We start from the raw sequence: 9,084 nt of genomic DNA on the forward strand, positions 1-9,084 counted from the left end.
AGCTGTCCTCCTGTCCTTCCTGTCTGATCAGATCAAGAGTGAACCTGTTAGATGCTGGAGTCCAAGATCTCCAGTCCTCCTGTGTGTTATCTGTGAAACAACCATCTACCTAATTACCAGGAAATATCAGAGAGATGTCAGGCTTTCTTTTCTTTTCCTTGAAATAGTCCCCAAAGAAGAAAGGAGTCATTAGAGAATCTTCATGCTGTATGCCACTGGTGCAATATTTCAAGAAAGAAATCACATTCGAATTCTATTTATGTTGAAATCATTCTGGACAAAAAGTGCAGAATTTTATTTAATTTTTTAAAAATCAATTTTATTTTTGGTTCCGAATGACCTCCCTTTTCTCTGCCTATTGAGATGTCAAGAAAAACAAAACCCACTACAAATACATTAGCCATACAAAAAAAAAAATAAAAGAGAATAAAATATATTTTAGTCGGCAGTCTTATTTCATCAGTTCTCTATTTGGAAGTGGGTAGTATGTTTCATCTTGAGTCCTTTGGATTTGTGACTGGTCACTATGTGCTGATCAGTTACTAAGACTATTAGTTTTGAAGTTAATTATCTTTATAATATTGCTATTATTGCATAAATTGTTCTCCTGACTCCACTCACTTCACCTTCCATCAGTTCACACAAGTCTTCCCAGGTTTTTCTGAAAGCATCTCCCTCATCATTTTGCTATAGTACAACAGTACTATAGTATTCCATTACATTTTTATACCATAACTTGTTCAGCCATTCTCTGATGGGCCCTCCTCAGTTTCTAATTCTTTGCCACCAGAAAAAGAGCTGCTAAAAACATTTTTGTACATATAGATCCTTTTCCTCTTTTGGGGATATATACCTAGTAGCAGTATTATTGGGTCAAATGGTATGCACAGTTTAATAGCTTTTGGGCATATTTCCAAATTGATTTCCAGAATAGTTGGACTAGTTCGCAGCTCTATCAACCGCATCAGTGTTTCTATTTTCCCCACATACCTTCTAACTTTTGTCATTTTCCTTTTTTTTTTGGTCATCTTAGTCAATTTAACGGGTGTGAGATGACACCTCAGATAACTCTTTTAATTTGCATTTCTTTAATTATTAGTGACTTGGAGCATTATTTTGTATAAATATTGATAGCTTGAATTTCTTCCCCTGAGAACTATCTCTTATTACATCTTTCGAACATTTATCGGGGAATAAGACTTTTAACAGAGAAAGTTTCCACAAAGATTTTTTCATTCTAATTTTATCTGCCTTAGTTTTGTTTGTATAAAAACTTTTAAAAGGTATGCAATGAAAATTATACATTTTACATCCTCTGAACCTCTCTGTCTCGTTTGGTCATGAACTCCTGTCCATAAAGTTGACAGATATTTTCTTCCATGCTCCACTAATGTGGACCTTTTATGTCAAAATATATACCCATCTTGAACTTGTCTTGGTATACAGTGTGAAATGTTAATCTATATCTAGTTTCTGCCAGACTATTTTCTAGCTTTCCCAACAGTTTTTGTTGAATAGTGAGTTCTTTTCCCCAAAACTGAGATCTTTGGGTTTATCAAACATTACTTACTGTGTTCATTTGTTTCTGTATATTGTGTACCTAATCTGTTCTACTGATCAACCTCTCCAACTTTTACGTGGTATCAAATTGTTTTGTTGACTACAGCTTTGTAGTATAGTTTTACGTTTGATGCTGCCAGTCCCATTTCCATTCCATTTTATAAAAACTGATTCCCTTGATATTCTTGACCTCCTGATGAGTTGTTATTCTTTTCTTCTAGCTTTATAAAGTCATCCTTTGTATTTTGGTTTGTTACACAGAATAAGTAAATTAATTTAGGTAATTTAGGTAGCATTGATATTTTTATTGTATTGTCTCATTAATATTTCATTGATTATTTCAATCTGTCTTTATTTGTGTGAAGATAAATGTCTAATTGTGTTTGTAGAGTTCTGTGTTTGTGTTTTGACATGTATACTCCCAAGTATTTTATATAGTCCATAGTTATTTTACCATTTACCAGTTGATTTATGGCTTGTTTAATTTCTCTGTTCTAAGATAGGGTTATTTAAATGTTCTGTTTCCATTTTGTTAATATAAATAAATAACTTATACTTTTATAAATATTCAACTCTTTTATTGAGATTGTCAGTTTATTGTCATGGTTGAATGAAATAGCTCATAATAATTGTTTTTATTTCTTCCTCATTATTAGGAATTTACCTTTTTTTGTACTTTGTTTTTCTTAATCAAATTATCCAATAGCTTATCTACTTTTTTAAACTAGTTTTCAGTTTTATTTATTTATTCATAAGCTTTTAATTTTGTTAATTTTGCCTTTGATTTTCAGGATTTTTATTTTGAGGTTATTAATTTGTTGGTTTTCTAGTTTCTTTTAGTTGTATGCCCAATTCATTGATGTGCCCTTTCTCTCTTTTATTGATGAAAGAGTTTAGAGATTGAAAATTTCCCCTAATTACTGCTTTGGTTGCAACCCACAATTTTTTTCTTGATATTTCATTGTGGTTATTATCTTTGATGAAATTATTGATTGTGTTCATTATTTGTTCTTTGACCCACCCATTATTTAGGATTAATTTATTTGTTTCCAATTAATTTTTAATCTTTGTTGCAAAGGTCCTTTATTGAATGTAATTTTTATCGCATTATGGTCTGTAGAAGATGCATTTAATATTTTTGCTTTTCTGCATTTATTTGTGAGGTTTTTGTATCTTAATATATGGTCAAATTTTGTGTAGGCACTATACATAGTTAAGAAATAGGTATACTCCTTTCTATTTTCATTCAGTATTCTCCAGAGGTCTACTATATCTAACTTTCCCAAAATTCTATTCAGATCCTTTCTTATTTATGTATATACATACATATGTGCAGATTATTTTGTTTGATTTTTCTAGGTCTAAGAGGGGTAAATTGAGACTCCCTACTATTAGAAGTTTTCCTGTTCATTTTCCCCTGTAACTCATTTAAGAATCTAGATGGTATGAATTTGGTATGAAAATCTGTCTTACACTACAGGAAAGTAGAGGAGAAGAGGATAAGTGGGGTATGTGGGGGGGGGGATAATAGAAGGGAGGGCAAATGGGAGGGGGGTAATTAGAAATAAATACTTTTGGGGAGGGACAAGGTCAAAAGAGAAAATAGAATAAATGGGGGGCAGGATAAGATGGAGGGAAATATAGTTAGTCTTTTACAACATGATTTTTATGGAAGTCTTTTGCGTAACTACATATGTGTAACCTATATCTAATTGCTTGCCTTCTCAGTGGGAATGGGTGGGGAGGGAAGGATAGAAGTTGGAACTCAAAGTTTTAAAAACAAATGTTAAAAATTGTTTTTACATGCAACTGGGAAATAAGAAATACAAATAATGGGGTATAGAAATCTATCTTGTCCACAAGAAAATAGAGGAGATGGGGATAAGGGAAGGGAGAGGTGTGATAGAAGGGAGGGCAGATTGGAGGAAGAGGTAATCAGAATGCATGGTATCTTGGGGAGGGGAAAGATAGGAGAAAATCTGGAACTCAAAATCTTGTGGAAATGAATGTTGAAAACTAAAAATAAAGATAAAAAAAGAATTCAGATGCTATATCATTTGGTGCATATATATTTAGTTTTGATATTAATTTGCTGTCTCTGATATCTTTTAGCAAAATGTAATTTCCCTGACTCCCTTAATTAGGTCTGTTTTTGCTTTTGCTTTGTCAAGATCATGATTTTTACCCCTGTTGTTTTTTTCCCTTCATCTGAAGAATAGATTCTGTTCCAATGCTTTAACTATGTATTTTGTACAACTGTTTCAAGTGTGCTTCTTGTAAACAATATATTGTTTGATTCTCATTTCTAATTCAGTCTGCTCTCATCTCTGTTTTATAGATGAGTTCATCTCATTCACATTTATAGTTTTGATTGCTAACTGTATATTTCCTTCCATTTCTTCTCCTATGCTTTTCCTTCCTGTTCCCTTTTTTAAGTCTGTTCTGCTTCTGACAACTGTCTTTCTTAATCTACCTTCCCTCTTACTCTGCCCCCTCTTCCCACTTCTTTCTTCTTAACCCCTTTCTTCCTTTCTTCCCTGTTGGTTAAAATGAATTTCTGTGCTCAACCGTACACATGTGTCCTCCTCTCTCCTTTAACCAGATGAAAGTGAAGTTGAAAGTGAAGTTCAAATGCCTTTCTCCCCTACCACCGCCCCCTCTGTTGTATAAACTCTTCATTGTACACCCCATTTAAGTGAGATAATTTTCCCTATTCTTTCACTCCCTCCCTCTCTCCCACCCCTGCCCCAGGGCATTTTTTTTACCTCACTCATCTATTCTTTTTTTGAGATATCCCAATATAAAAGAGTCAAGCTGAGGCCTCTAAGATCTCTGGTGATGATAAAGTCAGAAGGCTATCATCTCCCCTTGAATGAATGTAAATAGTTGTAACCTTGTTGAATTCCTTATGATTTCCCACTTGGGCTTATTTTTTTTTTATATATTTCTCTTGAGTATTATGTTTGAATATCAGTTTCTACTCAGCTCAGGTCTTTTCTTCAGGAATACTTGAAAATACTACTTCTTTCATTAAAGACCCATTTTCCCTACCTGTAATATTATACTCAGCCTTGTTGGTTATACTTGGTTGTAACTTTAGATCTTTTGCCTTCTAAAATATTCTCCTTCAAGTTCTTTGCTCCCTTACTGTGGAAATTGCTAAATCTTATAAGATCCTGTCTGTGGCTCCTTAGTTCTTGAATTCTTTCTTTTTGGCTACTTGCAGTATTTTTTTCTTAACCTAGGACCTCTGGATTTTGACTATAATATGTCTGAGAGACCTTTTGGAATTTCTTTTAGGAGGTGATTGGTGGATTCTTTAAATTTCTACTTTGCCCTCTGGTTCTAAGATATCTGGGTATATCTGTTGACTTTTTGGAATATGTCTAGGCACTTTTTTGTTCATTGCTTCCAGGTAGTGCAATGATTTTAAAATGATCTCTCCTCAATTTATTTTCCAAGTCAGTTGTTATTTTCTATGAGATATTTCAAATTTTCTATTTTTTCAGTTTTGATTAAAAAAATTCTTAATGTCATATGCAGTCATTAGCTTCCATTTGGCCAATTCTAATTTTTTTTTTTTTTTGCAGACAGGGACAAATTTATTTTTTCTTCAGAAATACCCTTCCCATGAATTAGGACATTAATATCATGGGCACTGCTCACTCAGTTTTCTCATGTGTGAAATGAAAAGGTTCAAGCTGATAAAATATCTTTAAATTCCATCCCAGCTCTAAAAGGCCATCTTGAGAATGGGAGGCTTTAAGTCAGACAGACATGACTTCCCCTAAAACAAAGTCCCAGGACAGATAGAATAGAAATAACATCAGTTGTCATCAGGACCAAGGGTTTATAGAGGCTCAGTCAGATCTAGACTCTTGTATATATCCAAACACAGCGCACTGTGGGGTAAATAGTATATACAGTGCCATTTAGGCCCAGAAACTTCTATCCTGATTCCCAAGTCCCACTTATAAGGCACTACACAACAATATTCACCCCAAACCAAAAGAAATAGAATATAAAACTTTTATGCAATTTTCGACCATGTACAAATTACCCTAGAATAAAGCCACACTATTGGTGAAAAAAAACCTTGAGCCAAAGTTATTCCTTTAAAATCTCTTTTCCTGAATCCCAGCTATTACTGCCATTAACTGAACTGTCCTGAGTTTGTATTCAGGGTACCCTCATACCCAATACCTCACATTCAAGGTTTTTAAGGCAAACAGGCACACTCTTTCCTATTAAGTTCGCAAAGATGACAACTTTTGCTCACCTTTGGGGAAATTTTGGCTTGTCCAACTAGTCCTTTCCCTCAATTTCCAGTCCCACTAAGATGCTTCAGCAACTTTCCTGCTCTTCTAACACTACTTCCCCTCCTCCAAATGAACTGCATAGTAGCTGAAAGTTGTTGCAGAGCAAGAGGGCTAAAGAAATTAAATTAAGTTATTTCCCAGAATTCGTGGTAGCTTCCGACACAAAAATTTTCTGGATGGAAAAATGAAGAGCCTTTGTTGTTGTCAAATGTTAAATTTATTGCAATAGTCTCCCCTTTGTAGCATTTTTACTTGCTGGGCATTCGACAGCACCACTATTGATGTCATCAATGACATCGTGAGGATGCTGGTCATCAAAGTTGCAGCCCACAGACTGAGCTGTTCCAAGAATCTCTTTAATGGTTCCAGAGAGATCTCTTGCCAAGGATTGGTGCCTCATCTGTCGAGCAATGTTGACAGTCTCATCGAGACTGATGTTTCCTGCCAGGCCTAGAGGCCTGTGTGGGCTACCCGAGTCTTCTTACCTCACCTCCGAGGTCTTCGGTTGGCCAAAACCGGATGCTCATATGAGAGAAAGGACGTTCCAGAGTCGAACAAGGGTTGAGCTTTATTTCAGGGTCTAGTTACAAGTGCAGGGGGTCTTCCTTAGGAGGAAGAGGGGGAGATTTCCTAAGGAGGCTAAGATCTTAAGGGATTGGAGGTAGAAGTACAAGCGGGGAGAGAGGGGGAGGGGAGAGAGGAAAGAAGAGAAGCGGAGCCTACTGTCCTCTTGGCTCCTCACGTGCTAAGAGAGCTTTCAGGCTTCCTCAATCCTACTTAACCTTCAGCCACACAGTTTGCATCTGAATACCGTGCTGTTAGATAACAATAGTGTGCCCAGATCCGGGACGACCTCGAGGGCAGGGAGACTCCACCCATCACGTATCTCCCGGGGAGAGGCGGAAATACCCGAGCTAGCTCAGTCTGACCTTCTCGAATCCCCGCTGTTCATGGAGGGCCTCGTAAGACTCTAAGATTTAGAAGTCCCACTTTTACCCGCCCGAGACTGTCCATACGGATTTGAACTTCCAATCCCAACAGTTTCCATTGTGTTTAATATTTTTCTGCTTCTTTCTGTCCCGAGGAGGTTCCTTTAGGGCTTTGATGATCAAGGCTGAGGCAGAAGGTACAACCTCAATCTGGGCCTGTCCGTTCTGAATGGTAAGTTTCACTGTGATTCTTAGCCCTTTCCAGTCACCAGTTGCCTTGGCAATGTCATCACCAACGTTTTTGGGAGACAAACCTAAAGGACCAATTTTGGGGGCCAGAGCTGATGTGGCACCAACTTCACCACCAGTGCACCTTAGAAACACGACTTTAATTTCATTAGGGTCAAACTTGGGCAGCATGGCAACGATGAAGGTGGAGGCTTGGCCTGGACGCTGCAGGGTGGCTGCCAGTGTCGGATGAACCCAGATTCAGGACGACCGAAAGAAGTTGTACCTTCACCACCACGAGCAGTCAGCCAAAAGCCCAATTCTGATTTTTAAGGAGTTATTTTCTTCTGTAGGGATTTTTACCTCTTTTATTAAGTAATTAATTTTCTTTTTTTTTTAACTTTTTTGCATAGCTCTCATTTTTTCCCCCATATTTTTTCTCTCTACTACTCTCATTTGGTTTTAAAAATCATTCATTTTTCTCTTTCTTTTTTTTTTTTGACTCTTTAACTCTTCTAGTTTTTCTTGTCAGGTTTGTATACAATGGGCGTTTTTCTTTGAGGTTTTGCTTGTAGAAGTTCACAAGTCATTGTTTTTTGTATTTGTGTCTTGAACTTCCCTATAATCATAGTAGTGCCTTACAGTTGGGTCCTTTTTCTGTGTGCTTGTTCTTCCAGCCTACTTCTTGACTATGGATTTTATGTTAATTCTGACTGGGTACCGTAGGAGGTGGGAGGGATGTCTGAACTGAGTTTCCATGCTTTTATGTCCAGCTGATTTCATAGCTCTAGTTGGGAGCCTGCACGTTTTCACTGCTTCCAAAATGAAGTGATAAAGTCTGTATGATCTGTTCACTGCCCTCCTGGTCTGAGTTCTACAAGTTCCAGAGTTTGAGTGTATTGTCTTTTGTATAAATTTTAGTAGACTGCAGTTACTGTTAGACCTCTGGAAGGTTCAGTTTGACTGAACTGCTGGCTCCCCTTTTGTATGAGACTTCAGCCCTAGTTATTCCATTGCAGTCTGAGACACTGAACTAAAGGCTAGAACTGAATCCCTGCTGTGTAACTCCTGGGCTCAGAGTCACACAGCTACGTTTCTGGAACTAACTCCATATTTGGTACTCAGCTAGACCCATCATTTGTTTGAGACTGTTTCCCTCTGATCTAGATCTGTGTCCAGTAACTGGGTAATGGGAGACAGAGCTGCCAGATGGTCCTCTTTCCAGCACTTAGCACTAGTTCAGGGATCTCCTGGGATCTCTTTCTATCTCAGTGTTTTCTACCTTGGTGCTTCATCTTAGTTTCCTTTCTGTCTTTTGGTACTGAAATACTCCCCCAGTGGTGCCTTTGCCTCAGTGTTGGCTAACCTCTCTGTCTCCTTTAGGCTGCCCTGGGCTCTAAAAATAATTCATAGTGACTTTTTTGAGGCATTTTCAATCAGAATTTAGCTGAATACATTTTCTAGGTTGTTCTGGAGGAGGTGTATTGTATGAGCTAGGCAAAAAGTCTGCCATTTTGACTCTACCTTATTATTTTCTTAAGATCAACAATGTATAACAGAATCACTCCCAGCCCTTGTCCAACTGGACTCCCTCTATGAATGTTGATGATGATAGGGCTCAGACAAGACACGTATCATCTTCTCATATTTGAATGTAAGCAGTTTATCTTTGTTTAATCCTCGTTATTCAGTCATGTTTACCTTTTAATGTTTCATTTCGTTCCTATGTACTTCAGAGTTCCTTCACATTTCTGGCCCTTTCGTTAGGGATGACTGGAAGTCCTCTATTTAATTAAAGATCCAATTTTCCCTTGTAGCATTTCACTTAGTATTGCTGGGTAAGTTATTCTTGGCTGAAAGCCTTTGTTTTCTGGCATATATTACGCCAAGCTCTCTGCTTCTTTATAGTGGTAGTTGTTTAATTGTGTGATCTTGACTGTGGCTTTTCACTACTTTAATTCTTTCTGGTTGCTTACATTATTTTTTCTTTGACCTCCAAGTTCTGGATTTTGGCTTTGGTGTTCCTGGGAGTTTTCATTTAGGTTTTT

At 37.1% G+C, this 9,084-nt stretch overlaps 1 pseudogene; it reads right to left on the bottom strand.

The window, feature by feature from the left end:
* Window positions 1-6,081: 6,081 nt before the first annotated feature.
* LOC140508614 (large ribosomal subunit protein uL11-like) lies at window positions 6,082-7,230 on the bottom strand (annotated as a pseudogene).
* Between the last annotated feature and the right edge of the window lie 1,854 nt (window positions 7,231-9,084).

The sequence above is a fragment of the Notamacropus eugenii genome, chromosome 5, assembly GCF_028372415.1.
Source record: "Notamacropus eugenii isolate mMacEug1 chromosome 5, mMacEug1.pri_v2, whole genome shotgun sequence".
Classification (NCBI taxonomy): domain Eukaryota; kingdom Metazoa; phylum Chordata; class Mammalia; order Diprotodontia; family Macropodidae; genus Notamacropus; species Notamacropus eugenii.